Consider the following 24580-nt stretch of genomic DNA (forward strand, 5'->3'; position numbering starts at 1 on the left):
GCTCAAGGGTCAAAAGAAAAAGAACAAGAAAATACAATAGATACAGAAAATGACAAAAAAAAACAGGACAAAGAATAAAAGAATGTACATAGCTTTGAAAACATCAATCTGTTATTCATTACAAAAAATCTCAATATTGTTCCATTTAATTCTAAATTTGTGCATTGAATTGATATTCATACTATTTGTTTTTCTAACTGATAATGAAATGTAATCCAGTATTTAAATGAGTCAAAAGTTGGGGCACGTTTATGAAATCTACTTGCATTGATCACCTTTTTAGCTCCGCTGTCAGCGAAAGCTGAAAGCGTAGCTTTAGGTATAGGTGGGTATTGAGGTATAGAGAGTAGAGTGAATCATAGGTGTCCGTCAAACTTTTATATTTTTACTATCTACTCCGGAAGTGACAGTCGGAATTCTTCGATATTTGGTGTGCATGTTCCCTGGGGGAAGGCTATTCAGATTTGTTCATGCCAAGTTGATCTGTGCCATTTTCAATTTTTTATGATTTTTTTTCATAAAATGTCATTTTCATCAACTCCTTGAAAACCTCTTATTAGATTGCTTTGATATCTGGCGTGTTGATGCGCAGGGGGTAGCTTACTCAGATTTGTTAATTTCAAGTCAGCACATCCTCATTTTTATTTTTTATGATTTTTTTTTTGTAATTTGAAAAAAAATGAATATGTTAATGAGTATAATGACCGACGCCATATTGGAAATCAGTCGACGAGACTTTAAGTAAACTGCCACTTTTCAAAAGACACTATTGACGTCAAACAAGCAATGTAATATGTGCTATAGTCATAATTCTACGCATTGGGCGCCCAAATGACAAGCGTTTGTTCGAAACAGGGCTGTAAACTTCAAATCCAATTCTGCACCCTTCTACATAATCAGCCAGTCCGCAACATCCTCATTTGCATACTCTATCCTGATTCGACCAGAAGCTGTAGGTGACCTCATTTGACCGAGCGATTTTCCACAGCAAGTATCTTGAGTATCAACACAGGACGTTCTTGGTACTCACTAAAATCACACTTCAGACCCACTATAAAAGTGTGATGTTTTCAGATAACATGTAACTTGTGGTTAATTCTATATTGTCGTGCAATTTGGAATGACAGTGAACCAGAATTCAGACAACTTGCGTAAGGAAGGGCATGCCAGGCATGCGGTTGAAGTTATGGCCGACAGTTCACATGTAAAGTTAAACGACATGAACGTGTCTTGCCTTTCCAAAATGCAAATATTTGGCAAGTAAAAATAATTAAAATAATTACAACTTTAATTTGGCTTCAGACTTTGCATTATGTTTTGCGTATCTTTCCCCGTTTTACATGTAAATCCGAAAAGGTTCTCTCTCATCATGTCATCAGTGTCAGTGATCATACCGCGCGGGGCTGCTTTGAGTACGAGCGAAGTGAGGCATGTTGAGGTATTTTGTTGAGGATTATAAATATTGCGAAATGTCAAGTACAAGGTTTAAATACAATGGAATGATGAAAAAAATGGCAGAGTCTGCTGACAGGCGCCGGTCACAAGAAACACTGTGAATTAAAATATCAGACGATGTATGTATTAATCGCCGACAATCCACCCGTATGCACGAGGGACTAACCCGGAAGCAAGTCGTTGTCAGCCATACGTTACAGTGGTATTAAACATCGTCCGAGAAATCGCTGCGTTCAGAGTGTCATTATTCACAGAATTGTTGTTTTCGAGTGAAAACCCGTCTTGAATTGTATAACTCTAACAAATGAAGACATGTCAAGTTATATTTTGAAAGTTGTATCGCTAGTTTGAGACGATTTTCTCACGTACTATAGTACTATCGAGGCTTACTTGGAAGTAGTAGGACCTTACTCCAGTTCATCGGGAAGTTTAGCCAGTCCGATAATTCTTTCTGGTTTAGTTTACAACACTTTTGATCACGCAGATTTTGTTGTTGTGATGAAAAGAAATAAAAAAAAAGATCATTTCAACCATTTCGTTGTGTTTTCTTTGTGAAAGGTAACCGAACATGAACGAGTGTTACCACTGTAACGTATGGCTGAGAATGACTCTCTTCCGGGTACTTGAGATTGTCGCCGTACGGAAACTAAGATGGCGATTAATACATTTCTTCCCTATATATATCTACCACAACTAGTACAAGTTGAATGTTGTTGACTTTGTAAATTTGTTAGAAAATTGAAATTCAAATTGCGTCAAAATTATTTTAGATCCCTAGTTTATTTCATTCATCATTAAAATTTTCCAGGGTTACAGCTGTAAGACACTGGAATTATTTATAGCCAACCTCAAAATCCTCTTTTTTTCTTTTTCTTGTGTGCATTTCCCAGTCATTTTTTTCTGAGATTTTGTGCAATTTTTCATAACAGTAGATTTTTGTCATAAAATGGTGACTATGGTATAAAAGTACAATACATTACCAACTTCTGTGTAAAATGTGTTTTATAGTGAGACATCATATGAAACCACTAACCACTTTATTGCATCGCTAAAACAAAACTGCATAGTGAAGAGCTGAAGACCTGAACCACTTCTACATGTCACCAAAATAAAAAATTAAATTAAAAAAACAAACAGCGGAGCTATTCTGACCGATAGGTCGCTTGTTAACTAAAGTAAGACACAGATTTAACAATGGGTCTGACCCGAATCCCAAGATGATGTTCTTGTAGATGAGTTCTACATCAGTATTGAAGTATGTTTTATACCATGTATTAAAGTCTTTCCAGTCATATGTATATATTGCTTAAGTCATTTTAGCTGACTTAGCAAAGAGCTTTAAGATTGGTATTTGGCTATAACTGTGGGTTGTCTTAACTTCTAGGCATATATTAGATCATTATTTGAATGTATATCTACTTTCCCAATAACAGCTCAAGTTCTGGTTTGCGACATTGATTCCGGTATATTATTTTTGTGTCGTCTGTGAGTAAATGTTCTCAACAAACCAATACCTCAAACATAAATATGGTTTCTCATTTGTCACATGCATGCATTCTCAAATATATTATAATGTTTTCTTTTTGAGCGGACGTCTTTCCACATCTTCATATCGGTTTCTCAACAGTATGGCGTCTCATATGTACAGTCATGTCTCCATTCCGAGAGGAGGTCTTTCCACACTTCACATATATGTATGGATTCTCACAAGCAAGCATGCTCATGTGTATGTTCGTTTCATCTTTCCGAAGAAATGTTTTTCCACATTCTCCTCATTGCATTGCTTCTCACCAGTATGAACTCTCTGCTTATGTCCAGTCAAGGTACTAATCCACATGTACAAGTGAATCTCTTTCCACACGATTCACATTTGAACTACTTCTCACCAGTATGGATTCTCATATGTCTAGTCAAGATGAATTTATATGTGAATATCTTGCCACACACTTCTCATTTGCATGGCTTCTCACTACTATGGATTCTCGTGTGTATGATCATTTGTCCTTTCTGAGTGAATGTCTTGCCACACACTTCACATATGTATGGCTTCTCACCAGTATGGATTCTGATATGTTCAGTTAAAAAACTACTACAAGTAAATGTCTTTCCACATATTTCACATTTGTACGGCTTCTCACCGGTATGGATTCTCTTGTGTTTTGTCATGAGTCCTTTGCGATTGAATGCCTTTCCACATATTTCACATTTATGTGGCTTCTCACTGGTATGGATTTGCACATGTACAGTCAGGGCGCTATTACAAGTAAATGTCGTTCCACATATTTCACATTTGTATGGCTTATTACCAGTATGGATTCTCGTGTGTATTGTCATGTCCCCGCTCTGAGCGAATGCCTTCCCACATATTTCACATTTGTATGGCTTCTCACCAGTATGGATTCTCACATGTCCAGTCAAGGCACTATTACAAATGAATCTCTTTCCACACACTTCACATTTATATGGCTTCTTACCAGTATGGGTTCTCATATGTGTGGTTATGTCTATTTTCCAAGTAAACGCCTTGCTACATATTTCACATTTGTATGGCTTCTCACCAGTATGGATTCTCATATGCCCAGTCAAAGTACTATTACAACTGAATGATTTTCCACACACTTCACATTTGTATGGCTTCTCACCAGTATGGCTTCTCGTGTGTATGGTCACTGATTCTTTATGAATGAATGTCATGCCACATATTTCACATTTGTACAGCTTCTCACCACTATGAATTCTCGTGTGTCTCTTCATGTGCCCATTCTGAGTGAATGTTTTTCCACATATTTCACATTTGTATGGCTTCTCACCAGTATGGATTCTCATATGCCCGGTCATGTCTCCTTTCCGAGTAAATGTCTTTCCACACACTTTACATGTGTGTGGTTTCTCACCAGTATGGATTCTCATATGCCCAGTCATGTCTCCCTTCTGAGCACATGTCTTTCCACACACTTTACATTTGTACGGCTTCTCACCACTGTGGATTCTCATGTGTACGACCATGTGTCCTTTCTTAGAGAATTTCTTGCCACACAGTTCACATCTGTACGGCTTCTCACCAGTATGGACTCTCATGTGTATGGTCATGTCTCCTTTCTGAGTGAATGTCTTGCCACATACTCCACATGTGTGTATCTTCTCACCAGTATGAATTCTAAACGCTGCAGTGATTTGCACATCTGCCATAGTATTATTTGGTGTGTTCACAGTTCAAATATCGTGATATCTATATATTGAATATACACCATGTCGTCCGCTCTCCACGTCCATTTATCTTCAATCATTTAACTGCAAAGATGAAAGTATACTGAAATGTTAAGGCGATAACATGAATATGTACAGGCATCACTGGGGGAAAGAAACAGGGGTGCATGAAAGAACGAAAGATGAAGAATTGTAAATGTTTAAAAAATGCTTCTGATCGGCAGCTTGAACTACAGTACGTAATGTTGTCGGAAACACACATTTAATTTTATTTTATTTGTGTCTAGCGAATTTTACGAAGTGTGTGTCTTCAGCTGCAGATGCATATGACGCTATCCAAATATTGTCAATGAGTAATTTGTATGCCAATACATGTATTAGTATGTTTAATGTTAAAGTTATGACCTATACTAAAAAGCGTTTTTTTCCATGAGATAAATATAATTTTTAACATACAAAATGTATGAAAAATCTATTTTGGTACACTTATAGTCATACACAAATATAGCACAAAAGGTGATGTAGCATTAGCCTATCCACTACCCTGTTAAGATTCATCATTTGCTTAAATTTGATGACATGCACAAGTATCCGTTACTATGAACTCATACAGACTAGTAGACATTTTGTAACTTCGATCAGCACTTTAAAAATTTAACATGATAAAATGCCAAAAGAACTAATCTCGATGATGTTGACCAAGGTATATCGGAATCATAGATTTTCGTACAATACAAAATACCAATTCAGAATGAATGTCATCCTTATCAAAATACAATTGAGGTATGCTTTGCCGATGTTAAGTATCCTCAATATGAATAAACATGAACTCATAAATACTCAAGTTTGAAAGTTGTGTGATCACAGTATGGGCATACCAGACAATCATATAATTGAAATGTGAAAAAGCAACTTGTGTGCTATATGTCAATGACGTCACAGGTGTTGTCAGGTCAATGCCAACATAGTTCAATTAAACTAATTCTAATCTCATTTTAATAATATATGATCAAACTATTTTCAACTTTAGCACACAAATAAGCACTGTTATTCTCTTAAGTCTGCTATTCAACGTTTATCTTCAAGTTACAGTAATGAGCCAGATGTTGCAGTCATTATGAAGGATTAAGAATAACTTCAGATCCACCAACACAACTGTCTTGAATTAAGCCACACGTCATCATTGAAACGTTATAGGCGTCTCAGTTGTTTACCCATGTCTAAACTTTGACATAGCTGGCCTGTTAACGACCTTTACTGGTTTAGTACGAACATTAACATTACTCGGATAAGTAACTTGATCACAATAAGTAGGTTGGCAGACATCCCTTGCAATTCAGTACATACGACATTCGATAATACTACACAAGAAATATAACTGTCACGACACAAATTCTGTTCCTGTTTCGATTCGGATCGAATTCAGTTCTCCTGTCCCCATATGCCCTTAAATCGGTTGTAAACCGATTTAGTTGAACCGGTTCGAAACTACCTCAGGGGGTGGTTTCGATTCGGTTCAAAGTAAATCGGTTCAGGTTTAACTTGTCGTAGTTAGGACAGGAAAAACCGACTTAGAACCGATTTAATTTGAATCGGTTCAATGTCCATTTAATACCCACAGCTGCGCACTTGAATCTTGACCTCCAGGTTAAATTTTGCAAGTTTAATACACGCTTTGTACGCCGACACCATCACTTTGGAACACAAGCAACTGGAGTACGTGAAGTATTTATTCAGCACAAGATGGCATCGCTTGAGCATGGAATGTTCAGCAATAAATGAGTGACAAAAACAACCACTTGATTGCTATAAAACACCTAAAAAGAAGTCTTTTTGCCAATCGCAAAATTTCTCAAATTGATAGACACTTCTTTCCCATTTGGCGGTAGTTGTCACGATCGCGATCGTGTAGTATTTGACGAACTGGCATCGATTAAGGTTAACCCCACGGCCCGGGCACGACTTTCTACTTGTTATATTGCTAAAATTACTTACCTGTCCCAATAATTTCTCGGGTTTTAAACATCCGATACACTTTTAAGGATCATTTGAATCCAAAGTCAAGACGGGTTCGCTCTTGGGACACATCGAACAACATAGAGATAAACAACGCCGTTTACGATATGTCATGTGACTCTTGTTAACGAATAGGCCCGACACGCGACATCGTAAAACTTACACGAACGACAATCCGGAAATTACCGATATGCGATGTCACGCATTTGAGGTCAACTCTGAAGTCTCGGAGACAGCCTGGTTCAGCATAATTAGATCCGTTTATTGAGGTGAAAATAAAAGTACCGATCGTCAAAAATAATTATTCGGCAGTGGTTTTAGTTATTTTGGAGAGTTTGTACATTTTTTCACGTGATATTATTGAAATACGTGAAAGCCGTCAAGGTCAATGCTCATCGCTGTTGTTATGCAGTGCCTGTTTTGAAACTGTTTTGAGTGTCCATGTGCGGAAACGGGCGAATAAAACCACAGAAACAGCGTGAAGATTCTATAAAAAGCACGAGGACTGGTAAATTCAATTTCCTGTTGAAATAATGTTTTGCAGAGATAATACAATGTTTTAAACTTTGAATGAATTTTGCTAGTTAGTTTGCATAACGATGACGATGTAAATGGGTGCACGAAATAGTAAGCATTGCGATAGGAAAATCGTTCATGTTCCCATTTCCTATTACGAACTAAAACAAATGAATTACGTTTCTTATGGGCAGTAAGAGGTGGCAAAGGTGTACAAGTATCGATCAAAGTCCGTATACACCTGTCAGCTATTCTCGATCATCCTAAACTTCAATCATATTTATTTAAAATTAGGACCAATATTACGTCGCTTGGTCCAAATCGATCGTGGTATTGCTTCATATAGCAGTCAACATCCAAATGTTCCTTCGTCAAGTCAAAAAACTGTTGAGTTCTGACAGCCCTCGCTTTGACGGATAACTTTGACAACAACTCCACAACGTTATTTCCCGCGAAATCCTTCATGTTGATTGCGTGTCGTCATAGTAATGCACTGTGGCTACGTCATCGAATCAAGTATTAAAACAGGATCAAATTTAATGTGTCGGGACAGTACATCAAACTAAATCGATTCAAATCCATTTCTAACATTTCGTGTCGGGACATAAACTGAATTTAAACCGGTTTATCGGATCGATTCGATTCAATTTGATTCGATCTGAAATCGATTCATATGGGGACAGGGCTATACACTCAGCATAACTTAAGATAAGGCAAATCTACGAAAACATAACAGACAACTTGACTTTCACACATATCGAAAAAAATAAAGGTTTTCCTGCATAACAAAGACGTTGTTAACTCGTTAAAAATAGTTAATTATGCAAATGACTTATTACAATTAAAAATCGCATCTAAATAGTATACAGAGCACGCTACTGAATAATATGAAATGTAAAGCTTCTATTCTTAAAATAAAGCATACATACGAAAAATCAATAACTATGTATTAATCTTTAACAGTAATAGAGGAGTCTGTAAATGTGGAGTCATGATGGGTGAATGGTTAGCGTGACCGGCTTGGAATCTACAGGTTGCAGGTTCGAGCCCCGTCGCTGCCTGCTGTTTGTTTCTGAGTGGCTAAAGACAATTAACATAGTGATGATGTGTAGCAAGTTTGATTAGAATTTATGCAACTGTCTTTTAGACAGTGTGTACACAACTTTTTTAGATATCGTGGTCACAGACAGACAGACAGACAGACAGAGACAGATATGCAAACATACAAACAAACGGACAGAGACAAACGGACAGAGACAGACGGACATACAAACAGACCGACAGACAGACAGAACGACCGACAGACAGACGGACAGACAGACAGGCAGTCAGACAGACAGACAGACAGACAGACAGAATAACCTTTCCTTACAGAAGATAAAAAGCAACTAACTTTGTACCAGCATCAATCTTTACCTGTTTCATCTAACAACACTCGGCTTAACAGAAATGTAAGATAACAACATATCAACAATGTTTCTGCATGTACGATCGGCAAATGAAGCACCCACTCAAACTGCAGTCAAAATGAATAAGTTTTTACAAGAAAAACATGTCGTTCTCACATATGTGATTTAACTCAGCATATATATCTGCCCACTTATCGTTAATCGGGTAGTCTGCTCTAGTCATGGAATGGAAATTTAACGATCGTAATTGTTCAGTGTTACTCTTGTCAGGAGTGTGGTATGTTTTCATGTGTTTTGTCCAGCAAATGTTAAAAGATGTCATTAAAACTTTACCTTTTGATTACTTCTTGCATAAGCGATTCCTTAATATATTCACTTTTCCACGGGATCACTTCCACTTAAGAAAATAGGCTTACTAGACACCACGCAGGTTTATATCCTAGAGCAGCGCTGGCAGAAGAATAAAGCATCTACTGCTCCAATCACTCCGATCACTTGTCTCGCCTGTACATTTGCGTTCCGAGTAGCTCCGTACCAATGCGTACCCCTTTGTTTTGACCGATATATGTCCAAATTTACAGAACGAACGTGAATGGCTAAAACAATTAATCTGAACCATATGTGCAGTCACCAACGGAAAGGACTTCCATGCCCTTTGACCATCGATAAATGATCAGTATGAATTCTAGTTTATGAGAAGAGTATAGAATGCAAAACAGATGGGACCGCTTCATGACACTGGGTATAGTTCATTGACCCCGCCAATAAACCTCAGACTTAACTTGTGAAAATATGGAATTTACTGATATTAAGAATAGGTTATAGGTAACAATATCTTGAAAAAACAACACAAGCATGAAGTTTTATATAACTTATTACATACGTCGTTGATAAGAAACAACAATTACAACGATTGTTGTTGTTTTAACTTTGAAGTCATATACATTTAATTACTTTTTGTAATTAGGCTAAATCCTCAAAATGCTAGCTTCAAATGTCATATCATTTTGTACATACAAGGACAGCCATTAAAGAGAATGTCCTATGGAAGTTTGTTGTAGTATTTAGTTAGTCTGTGTGAGTCATTTGCATAACGATTGAAATGAAACGTTTTGTATACAATGTACATGACTTGTTCACTCTGAATTCCACATTTCGAAATTAAGTGATTCTCCTTTTTTGCTATGCTGTAGCAGACAAGTAATCCTTTTGGGTATCAGTTGGAATTTAAACAATCAACCCATTAAAACACATTGAGACCCTGGAGACCCTGTGTGGTCATTTTGGTGTCAGTTACCCTCGACTAGAGAGGAGGATAAAATGACACTAAAATTACCACACTCAATGAGTTTATGAGGTTAAAAGTTTACTTTCCAACTGATAACCAACAAGATTCCTTGTCTACTACAACTTGGCAAAACAGACAGTCTATTAATTCTACCAGTATTTTCAATTAGACTAAAATTTAAATTACAGACTGGGCCGGTTTCAGGAAAACAACAACGTGGTTGTAATCCTCATGTATTTCAATGAAAATGACCTTGTTCAAGGATAGACCAAATGTTAAAGTAATGTTGCCATTAGAGTGAACATGAAACGATGAAACTGACAATGACATGGTATTTAATTTTCTTATTTCCTCATCTGGAGACAAGCCGTTTGGTTTGTATCTGATGTCTTCCTCTTTAGATGAAGCATAAAAAATACTGCCAATGGAGTTGTAGCACAACTGTACAGTTTTTAAAAATATTTATCCATATTTATTTTACTCAAAACAATCATGTGTGGGCCTATCATTATATATATCACTATATACTCTAGTCTGTAAGGTACGCCGTGACGGTGCACCCTCAACCATCGGCCAACCCCTAACACACACACACACACACACACACACACACACACACACACACACACACACACACACACACACACACACACACAGACAGACGCCGGGCGATCCCTATAGCGTGAGAGGAGGCCGGTGAGGGCGAAACGTCACGACGTATCTTACAGTCTATATATACTCATGTTAGAGAGTGCAAAAGGAGCACGAAGAAGACGAAGCATATCAGGTGTCACATCTGTTGATCTATCACTGGCAGAACGTAGTCTTTAATAAAAGAAAAGCAGATGACTGATGAGAAATCTGACACTGACGATTTCCTTAGTGAAAAAAACTGTAACTGAAGTTAGGGCGGGATCAGAATGTACAGAGGAGGGGGGGGGGGCAGTGGGGCTGGGGAGAAATTGGAGTACCATGGAAAAATTGAGGGTTCAAAGGTAGGGACATGAAAAGTTTGATGGTCTGTAAGGGGGTCTCTCTCTCTCAAAAATGAACGAATGAACGAATGAATGGAGGGCTGAAAGAATGAATCGAATGATTAACTAATCCATCTATTAAATAATCAATTACTTACTTACTTACTTACTTACTTACTCACTTACTCACTCACTCACTCACTCACTCACTCACTCACTCACTCACTCACTTACTTACTTACCTACTTTACATTTCATTTATCTATAATTCGAGGTGGTAGTTTTGTCAGGAGATATGTATTGAGTGTGCCACTAATTTACGAACCCATTTTCTACTATCGAAAGAAACTAGAGTGGGTCATATACACAACTTTTATGCATGATAACCCATTTTTTTACTTAATCAAGTCTATAGTCAAGTCATGGTATCCACAGATACACCATGTTCAACAAGAGCAATGTCGAATCGCTGAGAGATATTATGACGTATTGTATTTGTCCTTTTCTGTAAGCCTCATGAATACAGAAAAGATTTAGTAAACTTAACATTTTCATAGTCTGATCGTCATTGGCAATATAACAGGACACGGAATATAGTTGATTAATAAATGTGATTATAGCATATAATAGATTCAGTTTATACTCAAGTCTGCCTTTTCTGTAGTAGTTAGCAGCTACTGCCAATATGCTATTGAATGGTGATATAATTCAATTCAATTCAATTCTTTCAGGATGATAGAGATCACATATGAGAATGAAGAAAAATCCAAATTGTATGAACAAAATGCAATGTTTGAACAGTAACAATAGGGGCTCTGTGCTTACATTTTTTTGATGGATGTTTACCTCTACTTTTTTGTTTACATATTTTTGCTTTTTAAAAATAACTGCTCCCTACATGCTATGTAATAAAGCAATGATTTAAAAAGTTGGTAATGTATTTGTTTGTGTAAATCAATGTTCACTTACAAATAAATAAAAATACCGCCAATGGCGTTGTAGCCCAACTGTACATTTAAAAAAAAATATTTATCCATATGCTAGTCCATGCTAACAATAGGTGTTCATTTGCTGAATAACTATCCAGTTGCCTATCAAACCATGTTGCTATCTTTACAATAAATGCTATCATTTGGCTGTTTTCTATGGGCGTGGTCATGTTGTTAGATACATTTGCATACATTTGTATATGTTTTTGATCCCTTGTGTATGAATTCCTGATATTGTCTTTGCAATATGATCATTTGGCTGTTGCTTTGGGCATGGTCTTGTTGCTAGGCAAATTTACATACATTTTTTGAATGTTTATTCATTTGTCTTTCTATTCCTGTTGTTATCTTTGCAATATACATGATTATTTGGCTGTTGTTATGGGCATGGTATTGTTGCTAGGCAAATTTACAAACATTTTTGAATGTGTATCCAATTGTCTATTAAACCTGTTGTTATCTTTGTGAAATACACCACCGTTTGGCTGTTGCTATGGGCGTAGTCATGGTTCCTAGGGTATTTGCATACATTTTTTGAATGTTTACTCACTTGCCTACCAGATGATGTTGTTATTTGACCAAAAATACTGCCATTTGGTTGTTGCTAAAGGGCGTGGTCATGGTCGCTAGGGCCAATTTTGTCAAAATGTTTTGAAGAAAATCTGCAGAATAACAGTTTCAGAAACAGCTCGCCAAGTTTCAGACTCATTGACCAAGCACTTTTTGGGATATAAGTTTTTGACCAAAAATGAACATTCTTACACCTAATTTGCATATCACTCATGGAATCATTGTATGCTTAATATTTCTTCATCCATACATCCCTAGATACATTCCCATTAAATTTCAGCCCAATCTGCTCAGTAGTTTTGGAATTATAGATTTTTAACCAAAAAGACACATTTTTAGCCCTAATTTGCATATCACTGAGGGAATCATTATGTCATGAACAAATCTTACTTTACACCCCCTTAAGAATGTTCCCACCAAATTTCGCACCAATCTGCCCAGTAGTTTCTGAGTTTAAGTTTTTTGACCAAAAATCACATTTTTTTTACCCAAATCACACACCTGTGATGCGATCATTTTGATTTGAACAATTTCCCAACTAGACACCCAATGTAATGGACCCACCAAATATCATGGCAATCGGTTCAGCGGTTTTTGACTTTAAGTTGTTTACACACACATACACACACACACACACACACACACACACACACACACACACACACACACACACACACACAGACAGACAGACGCCGGGCGATCTCTATAGCAGTACTGAACCTCAGTTCAGTTGTGCTAAAAAAACGTTTGAAAATGTTTATTTTCTTTTGGCATACTCAAAACAATCATGTGTGGTCCTATCATGACCGTCACTATGTACAAAGAGAGTCCTAACGGAGTACGGAGAAGACGAATCATATCAGGTGTCACATCTGTTGATCTATCACAGGCAGAATGTAGTTTTTACATGTAATAAAAGAAAGGCAGATGCCTGACGAGAAATCTGAAACTGACGTTTCCCTCTCGGTGAGAAAACTGTAAATGAAGTTAGGCTGGGATCAGAATTGACGGAGGGGGTGGGGCTGGGGAGAAATTGGGGGAACATGAAAAAATAGAGGGTTCAAAAGGGGAGAAGCATGAAAATTCAAATGGGTCGTAAGGGGGCCTCTCTCTCTCTCTCTCTCTCTCTCTCTCTCTCTCTCTCTCTCTCTCTCTCTCTCTCTCTCTCTCTCTCTCTCTCTCTCTCTCCCTCCCTACCTACCTCGAGACTGTTTGGAACATTCAAACCGCAGGAGAAGACATTAACCGTGTAATTTGTAAAGACATTCACTTCATTTACCCCCTGGGTGCTCCCACTTATTTGGTATACGTATATGTTATCTATTGGTAAAGAAATCTCTCCGCATGCTGTGCATGGACGCTCACGTTGATTTGGACTGTTAGGGGTGTACCATTTGATATGGGGGGGGGGGGCTTGGAAGATTGAGGGGGGGGGGAAGATGCCAAATGGAGTGCCTTAAAAAAAATCCGGATATGAGAGGGTGATGGAAAAAAATGATTGACCACTGTTGCTAGAAAAAATGTCCTGGCAGGGAAATGATGCACAAGTTCGAGTGTACTGTTCAACCTGCTCGTCCCTCTCCAACCAGGACACTTGTCAAATCATGACAAATATTTTCAAACACATGTCTGGGACCAGTCAGTTTTGTTGGCCTGTGGTACATATATATATTTGTTCTTGTCTCTGTTTCTGTCATAAATGTTTTAAATATTACTTCATGTTAGGGTTCAAACATAAAATTATACATATATATATACATGTATTACCTAGCTACCATACTAGTTACAGAACATGCCATGTCAATGTTTGGCTGTTTCACAATCAGTGCTTCACTTCACTTGCACTTTGGGGCAAAAGTGAACTTGAAGGTTTTGTAATGGTAATCTTCATACTATTAGATAGTTTATAAAAGTACTTAAGCTAAATTGTTCTATAGCTAGTCAGTATTAATTTTTCAGAAGGGATGAATATACTATGAATATATGATCTGCCAGGGGGAAACTCCTTGGACTCCATCACCCCAGAGGCCACTCATTTGTTAAACCAACAATAAGATTCACCACAATTGGTTAAAAACTTCAAAAACCTCTTACTGTCAAGATGCTATGAAACTTTATTTCAAAAATATTTCAACCCTACGTAGTTGCTTTTTACAATTGTTAGAGTTGTTTTGTAAAGGTTGCACAGTATTGTCTGCAAGTGTCTGTGAATAGCCTAAAATTACCTTGAGGAGTAAAATCCTCCAGGGCTTCTAGGGGGAGACCCCAACCAACCAATCAACCAACCAACCAACCAACCACTTATCATTTGACAAAGTCAATTCAGCAATACGTCCACCAATGAATAAAATATACATTCGTTCATTCAAGCACGACCTATTGATCAAGTGTTGGAGTGATGATTTGAACTGATTGGTTGGTACATGAGGGGTAAGAGAGTACTACTGGGTAAATAATGTAGGAAATAGTAGGTGAGTAGGTAAGTAAATAGGTAGGTACATAACTAGATTTGTTATTAACTGATTGCATGATTGATTGATTAATTAATTAATTGGTTGGTTGATTGATTGATTGATTGATTGATTGATTGATTGATTGATTGATTGATTGATCGATCGATCGATCGATATGGATTCCTTTATGTTTAGTCAAGACTCTGTGATAAATGAATATTTTTCCACATACTTCACATTTATATGGCTTCTCAGAAGTATGCGTTATCGTGTGTATGGTCAATTGACATTTCTGAGTGAATATCTTTCCACACACTTCACATTTGTGTGGCTTCTTGCCAGTATGGATTCTCATATGTCCAATTAAGGCACTAGGGTCAATGAATGTCTTTCCACACACTTGACATTTGTATGGCTTCTCACCAGTATGGATTCTCCTGTGTATGGTCATTTGTCCTTTCTGAGTGAATGATTTTCCACACACTTCACATTTGTGTGGCTTCTTGCCAGTATGGATTCTCATATGTCCCGTTAAAGAACTATTAACAGTAAATGTCTTTCCACATATTTCACATTTGTATGGCTTCTCACCTGTGTGAACTCTCAGATGTGCAGTTAAGGCACCATTACCAGTGTATCTCTTTCCGCACACTTCACATTTGTATGGCTTCTCACCAGTATGGGTTCTCGTGTGTTTTGTCATGTGTGCTTTCATAGTGAATGATTTTCCACACACTTCACATTTGTATGGCTTATTGCCAGTATGGATTCTCATATGTCCCGTTAAAGAACAAGTTAATGTCTTTCCACATATTTCACATTTGTATTGCTTCTCACCAGTATGGATTCTCATATGTCTAATTAAGGCACTGGGGTCAGTGAATGTCTTTCCACACACTTGACATTTGTATGGCTTCTTGCCAGTATGGATTCTTCTGTGTAAGGTCACGTGTCCTTTCTGAGTGAATGGTTTTCCACACACTTCACATTTATATGGCTTTTCACCAGTATGGATTCTCGTGTGTTTTGTCAGGTGTCCTTTCCGAGTGAATGTCTTGCCACACACTTCACATGTGTGTATCTTCTCACCAGTATGAATTCTGAACGTTGCAGTGATTTGCGCATCTCCCATTATTGCCTGTTGTGTTCACAGTTCAAATCTCTTGATATTTTATATGTTGAGTATTCACCATGTCACCACTTTGTCTCAATCATTCCTCTTTAATCATTTAACTGCAGAGATGTAAATATTCAGAAAGGTCAATGAAAAGTTCTTTGAATTTAACAAAGTGCGTGTCTGCAGCTGCATATGAAGCTTACCCAAATTCCTATAATTGCCATATTCGCATAATAATACCCATACAGAAATGTTCAAATTCAAGATTATAAGCTTTATATTAGAAAATTCAATGAAAAGAGATTCTTCCATGAAATCAATATAATTTTAAACATATGAAATATGCAATTAATACATAAAAGTTAAATGCAACATGAACAAGAAGGACATATGTTATACATCAATGTACACACCCATTCATCTGGGATTCCAAGCATACATTGGGCATGCACGCATATGGTCATACACAAAAGTAGTACTAAAAGTGATGTACATAATTGATGATTTTCGGAAATTAGGCATTAGCTCATGCCCATCGTTTGCTTCCTATCCCAAATGATTTGGAGTTTACATTGATGTATTGCATGTGTCCTTCTAGTTCATGTACTATTTAACTTGAATGAGTCATTTGCATATTTATTTCTTGTTATCAATCGGGCAATATCTTGTGAATACATGCTTTGTATTACGTATAACGTGGTGGGGCATGTGTCCTATACAGCTCCGTGTAAAGTATGATGTTATTATGAGTCCTTTGCATACTTAGTGCTTTTTAACAATATCTTCTGAAAGTATCCAAATTACATATAAATTAATGTATACATTTGCACATTGATGATCGCAAAGGATATGTGGCATATAAAGCTTGTTTATTGGATTTTAATGAGTACTGATCATTTGGTAATTAGACAATATTATTACTTTTGACACCTGCACCCAACAGATATAATATAATATGTAGATCATGTAACTAATACAGGTTCACTATCACATTGTGACGAACTTCTACACGAGAAAATATGATATTTAACACCTAATTAAAAAATACTAAAATAGATCGACTACGAAGTCTAGTCTTAAAGTGGTAGCGTTAGTAGGCATTCAGAAGCGTGAAACACCCGCTCCCTCACACCAATTGCAAGATGTTCGATAAACTTTGTGCATGGCACTCTAAAACACTGTACAGACACACTTGTCAATGCCAGCGTCTCTCAACCACGGCACAAGCCAAGAAACTTGAATTATCATTACCAACTCGTGAAACCAACGACACAACCTCACAGAAATTAATTGTACAAAAAACGTTTCCCGAAAGGAAGAAAAAGGTTTTCACAAAAAAAAAGTGAAAACAGCGGTAAACCAAGCAATTATGTTACGAGAGAGAGAGAGAGAGAGAGAGAGAGAGAGAGAGAGAGAGAGAGAGAGAGAGAGAGAGAGAGAGAGAGAGAGAGAGAGAGAGAGAGAGAGAGAGAGAGAGAGAGAGAGAGAGAGAGGGGGGGGGAGAGGGGGAGAGGGGGAGAGGGGGGGGGGTGGCAGAAAAGCGATGCTTTAGCTATCTGACCAGGTGACCAAGACTCCGCCCCTCAGAAACTGGCTGGAATATGAAAAAACCTGCTTCGGATGATAATACATGGGATACCTAGACCTGGAAAGCAGAGAAATGTCTCATTTTTCCCGGTGAGGTACTGAGATGCTAAGACACAGGATTACTAGAGCATAATGTGAATGGATATTCAACTGATGAACACGATAAGAGTATTGAGAGGTAGTTGCCGTATTCTTTGACCATCTCAAATAACCTTGAAAATTGTTAATATATGAATTCTAGTTATGTAAGAAATGTATACTGTTTTCCTTAACTTGCTTTATGGCTCGTAGAGGCCTCTTGTCATGACCCAGAATTTAGTTATTGACCTTCAATTCAGTCAATATAGGACATAATATGGCCATATAAATTATGTATATGTTATCGGTAACATTGACCCATAGTATAAAGTATCTCAGGGGAGGAAAGTAATATTTGAAATGTTCTGAGATGAATGTCTAAATATTCAACAGACACTGAAATTAAAGAAAACCTATGAAATAAAGCTATGGCATTTTTCGATTGATAAAGAATAAAGTTATATTCGTAGTCGTCCACTAACTTAGACGCGTGGAATTAAATAACTTCATTATTTGAATAAGCATATCAGTTTCATCTTTAGCCTCAGAAATAGGAAAGGGCTATGGGACTGATGGAAATTACTATCTTAAATACGTAATCAGATACACCCTTATCATCATCGTCCACTTTAAGAAATGAATATATAGAAAATGGAAATATAAATAGAAAAGTAAATTTTAGTACCAAATATTTCCTGAGTGAAGTAAATTTTTGGTGTCCAATTATGTCCAAAATATATGGTGACTGGCCAATCTTCATTGACACACAAGTATCCCTTGAAGTGACCATATGGATGAGGATTGGGTATTTATTTTCAATTTTTAATTTACAAAACAAGTTTGTCGTGGTTTTCCTCTTTAAATCAACATTGACAAAGTCTGTGTTTGCAACTAAATATATTGCAAAAAGCTAACAAATGTGTAAAAAGTTTGTTATTGTATGTACAATAACAAATATTTTACACGTTTATCAATCTTTTGCAATGTTTTGGGATACCAACAATGACTTGGCATAGGTTGTTTCACATTGATATTTGAAGTAGGAAGTCATGATAATAAACTTGTTTTAGAAATTAAATTATACAAGATAACTTTCCAATCCTCATCATGATGATCACTTTAATAGCAACTCATACAGATTGGTATACAATTCGTAACTCCAATAAAAAAAATGAATACTTTAAATGAACATCGATCATAAAACGCAACAAGAATTAAGCTTTCATAATGTTGACTAAGGTATATCGGAATCATAGATTTTCATACAATACAATAACAACTTAGGATTTAAAATAGCTGATGAATGTCAGCCTTATCAAAATACAAAGGACGAACGAATACATTAAGTATCCTCGATATGAATAAACATGAACTCATAACTACCCAAAATTGAACTTCTAAAGTTGTGTCAGATTAGAATATAAAAATCTAAGTTGAATTTCTTACTCAAGACAGAATTGAAAAATAAAGGAAACAACTTGTTTGTCTTTCGTCAATGACGTCAGAGTGTTGTCAGGTCATGATCAATGCCAGCACGGTTAAGTTAAACTAATTCTTTTAATTTTAAAGATATTAACAATATGTGAACAGAGTCTTCGTAAACATTACACACAACTAAACACGATTATTCCCCCACAGCTGTTAAACTTCTATCTTCACGTTACAGTAATGATCCAGATGTTGCAGTCATTATGAAGGATTAAGAATAACTTCAGATCCACCAACACAACTGTCTTGAATTAAGCCACACGTCATCATTGAAACTTTATAGGCGTCTCAGTTGTTTACCCATGTCTAAACTTTGACATCTCTGGCATTTAAACGAGTTATATCACCAAAAGTCAACTCACTTTTCATTTTATATATAAAGATGTGCACTTTGTTATGAATAATTGTGTGTACCAAATTTTAAATGATACAAAAATTTGGAGAGAGAGAGAGAGAGAGAGAGAGAGAGAGAGAGAGAGAGAGAGAGAGAGAGAGAGAGAGAGAGAGAGAGAGAGAGAGAGAGAGAGAGAGAGAGAGAGAGAGGGGGGGGGGAATGAATCTTCGTTTTCGGAAGGTTAGAGTCAGAACTTGTTACCAATGCACATTAATCAACGTCATGTTTTAACTAACGTATTCAGTTTAAAATTTATCAATAGCTTCATAAGAACTTTATCATAAACAATAGCTTCATAAGAACTTTATCATAAACAAAATGTCATCAATATGTTTTTCATGTATGTGTGCCAAATATGACACCCATGGGTTGTGAAATAATGTTCAGCTTATAAAATGAGTACTAAGTAATCAAACAAAAAAGATGTGTGGCGGTAAACTGTAATGTAACTCGGCACATAATTTGATAAGTGTTACTCTTGCCAGGGGGTTTATGTTTAAAGAAGTAATGGTATGTTTGATCCGTTTTGTCAAGCAGTGCTAAATTAATTTTTTACCTTTGAAAACTTCTTATATAATCTTCGATTATATTCTTTTCATGAATGAAATCTCCACAGGACCACTGCAACTTAGTAGAAGGAGATAAGCGCAGTAGACACAACACAGGTTTATATCCTAGACCAGCAAAACACTAAGCATATCTGGTATTCCACTCGTCTCGTCTGTACGTTCCTAATTACTCAGTCCCAGGGCTGCTCAGTCCCACTGCAATGCCTACTCCTTAGTTTATTGCATTAAATCTCCAAATTTACATAATGAACATGCGTGGATGGCTAAAATAATTAATCTGGACCATATAGAGTCACGAAAGGGAGTTGTCATGTCCTTTGACCTTCTCAAATAACATTGATAAACGATCAGCCTGAATTCTAGTTATGTGAGAAATGTATAGCATTTTCTAACTGATGCATGACGGACACATGGAGGGGGGGGGGGGCTTTTTTCATGACACTGAGTACAGTTCATTGACCCCTCAATCAATGTAGAAGATAATGTGGTCAAAATGTGGAAGTAACAAATAAGTTATTGGTAAAAACTCAGGCATCAACTTTCATTTAATTACTACTACATGTATATATAAAAACTTTTGACCCTGTACATTTTTAATACCAAAATTGATTTTGCTCAGCGCTCGGATTACAGATCGTAGATTCACGCCGTTTTCGGCCACCAGCTGCTACAGTACAGGTCCAGACACCTGCCGGTGAAGAGTAATGCCATTCACTGTCATAGGATTCACTTCCAACCATTCTTTTATGTTTTGTTTTGTTTTCATTTTTTGTATATATATGGTAAAAAGAAGCATGCAGCTGATTGACATCTGTGTACCAAAGTTTTGATGAAAATACATTGAACTTAAGGTGAACAGCGTCAAAACAATATCTCCAAACAAATCTTCCCGCCTAAACCTTATGTGAAAATCTGTGGCCATATGGATGAGAATTTAGTATTCATTTTGGATTTTTATATGATAAAACAAATTCACTATGTGTTTATACTTGAACAAATAATGCGAAAGAGCATATACCAAGTCCATGTTCATAACTCAATACATTGCAAAAAGATGGAAAAAGTGTAAAAAGTTTGTTATTGTACGTACAATAATAAACATTGTATACATTGTTTAATGTTTTGCAGTTTATTGAGTAATGGACATAGACTTAGTATATGTTATTTCGCATTATTTGTTTCAAGTATAAACACATAGTGAATTTGTTTTATCAAATAAAAATCCAAAATAAATACCAAATTCTCATCCATATGGCCACTTTAACTATTTAAGGGTTTTCATAAATGCTCAAATTCGATTTCAGTTTAACGTACAAGCATTCTTAAATCCACGTCTATCAGTTCATTTATCACATGTGTAGTGATTATAAAACGGCCAACAGATGGTGATGTCAATCTGTTAGTCACTTTTTACAGGAGGGCATATACAAATCAAATGCAAGGCAATAAAATGTCACTCTAAACACCCACCCTTTCCTTACCTGGTGTGCAATCGATACTTAACATAACATAACATAACATAACATAACATAACATAACATAACATAACATAACATATACTAAGTCTATGTCCATTACTCAATAAACTGCAAAACATTAAACAATGTATACAATGTTTATTATTGTACGTACAATAACAATCGATACACATATTTATAAAAATGGATGATTTTATTTAGCTAGAGGCATGATTTGGCAAGTGTAGAAGGACGGACAAGTGGTAGGTATCTTTATAGTTTTGTAACAAGACCTTGCATCTGGGCTCAGAAGGTTGATATCAATAGCTGATGATGACAGTACCACTGAGGGCAGATGGTTGCCATCAATGGCTGAGGATGACAGTACCATTGGTGCAGTACTTCTATGTACAAACAAACAAATTAACACAACTGCAATACACACAAAAATACCAACAATGGTAGGTTCAGTTGTGCAAAAAAACCTCTATCAATGACAGTACATCCATGACACTCAGTGTATTGTTTGATCATGACAGTTTTAATTACCATCCAATTTCATTTCATACAAAAATTACCCTCTGACATGAAAATTACCCTCTGACATTGAAGTAATCTATACATTTTGATGTTGTCAATCCTTTATTCATTGATGACTAGTAATATCAAACATTCTCCAAATTATGTACATGTACTGTTTATTTACATGCACTATATACAGTATTGACTGAGACATTTGTCATTGTATGCACTACAAACATGTCAAAGTTGCACTAGGTGTAAATGCAAGATCACTTTTTTTTATCAGACAATTGTGAAAATAATAACGATTCAACATTATATGACATGTTAATGAGAGAGGTTGATTTCATCCATAGGTATAGTCCAGTAAGGACTGAAGTGGGGGGGGGGGGTAACTATCTAATTACACATTAAAGTATGTGCAGTCGGGTGGGGGCTACGGTAATTCATGGGTTCATTTCGGGGTAGGCCTAAAACGATTTGAGAGCACAGAGTGGCTGTGATAAAAATTTGACAAACATAATTTCTTCCCCACATTCATCCATAACTCACTGTCGCACAGAAGATAACACAGCGTTCACCATGCATCACAAACAACTCATACATTCATTCGCTTGTACACTAGAGAACTAGATAAATTCAAGTTAGAAAACAGTTATTGAAATTATTTTATTGCATTGTTATCTACCTTCCATATGCCCGTCCGTCCATCAGTCAGTCAACCAATCTATCAACCAACCAACCGACCAACCAACCAGCCAACCAACCACTTATCATTTGACAAAGTCAATTCAGCAATACGTCCACCAATGAATAAAATATATATCGTTCATTCAAGCACGACCTATTGATCAAGTGTTTGAGTGATGATTTGAACTGATTGGTTGGTACATGAGGGGTAAGAGAGTACTACTTGGTAGATAATAGTAGGTGAGTAGGTAAGTAAATAGGTAGGTACACAATTAGATGTATTATTAACTGATTACATGATTGATTGATTAATTAATTGATTGGTTGGTTGGTTGGTTGGTTGGTCGATTGATTGTTTGATTGACTGACTGACTGACTGACTGACTGATTGAGTGATTGATTGATTGATTGATTGATCGATCGATCGATATGGATTCTCATATGTTTAGTCAAGACTCTATGATACATGAATATCTTTCCACACACTTCACATTTGTATGGCTTCTCACCAGTATGGATTCTCATATGTCCAATTAAGGCACTAGGGTCAGTGAATGTCTTTCCACACACTTGACATTTGTATGGCTTCTCACCAGTATGGATTCTCCTGTGTGTGGTCATTTGTCCTTTCTGAGTGAATGATTTTCCACACACTTCACATTTGTATGGCTTCTCACCTGTGTGGACTCTCAGATGTGCAGTTAAGGTACTATTACAAGTGAATCTCTTTCCGCACACTTCACATTTGTATGGCTTCTCACCAGTATGTGTTTTCCTGTGTATGGTCATGTATCCTTTCTTAGTGAATGATTTTCCACACACTTCACATTTGTATGGCTTCTCACCAGTATGGATTCTACTGTGTGTGGTCATGTGTCCTTTCTGAGTGAATGATTTTCCACACACTTCACATTTGTATGGCTTCTTGCCTGTATGGATTCTCATATGTCCCGTTAAAGAACAAATTAATGTCTTTCCACATATTTCACATTTGTATGGCTTCTCACCAGTATGGATTCTCATATGTCCAATTAAGGCACTAGGGTCAGTGAATGTCTTTCCACACACTTCACATTCGTATGGCTTCTCACCAGTATGGATTCTTCTGTGTAAGGTCATGTGTCCTTTCTGAGTGAATGATTTTCCACACACTTCACATTTATATGGCTTTTCACCAGTATGGATTCTCGTGTGTGTCGTCATGTATCCTTTCTGAATGAATGTCTTTCCACATACATCACATTTGTATGGCTTCTCACCAGTATGAATTCTGAACGTTGCAGTGATTTGCACATCTCCCATTATTGCCTGTTGTGTTCACAGTTCAAATCTCTTGATATTTTATATGTTGAGTATTCACCATGTCACCACTTTGTCTCATTCATTCCTCTTTAATCATTTAACTGCAGAGATGTAAATACTGAGAAAGGTCAATGAAAAGTTCTTTGAATTTAACAAAGTGCGTGTCTTCAGCTGCATATGAAGCTTACCCAAATTACCATAATTGCCATATTTGCATAATAATACCCATACAGAAATGTTCAAATTCAAGATTATACGCTTTATAATAGAAAATTCAATGAAAAGAGATTCTTCCATGAAATCAATATAATTTTAAACATATGAAATATGCAATTAATACATAAAAGTTAAATGCAACATGAACTAGAAGGACATATGTTATACATCAATGTACACACCCATTCATCTGGGATTCCAAGCATACATTGGGCATGCACGCATATGGTCATACACAAGGTAGTACTAAAAGTGACGATTTTCGGAAATTAAGCATTAGCTC

General features: G+C 36.6%; 1 pseudogene; it reads right to left on the reverse strand.

The window, feature by feature from the left end:
- Positions 1-2922: 2922 nt before the first annotated feature.
- Positions 2923-24145, reverse strand: LOC144438210 (uncharacterized; annotated as a pseudogene).
- Positions 24146-24580: the final 435 nt, after the last annotated feature.

The sequence above is a fragment of the Glandiceps talaboti genome, chromosome 7, assembly GCF_964340395.1.
Source record: "Glandiceps talaboti chromosome 7, keGlaTala1.1, whole genome shotgun sequence".
In the NCBI taxonomy this organism is placed as follows: domain Eukaryota; kingdom Metazoa; phylum Hemichordata; class Enteropneusta; family Spengelidae; genus Glandiceps; species Glandiceps talaboti.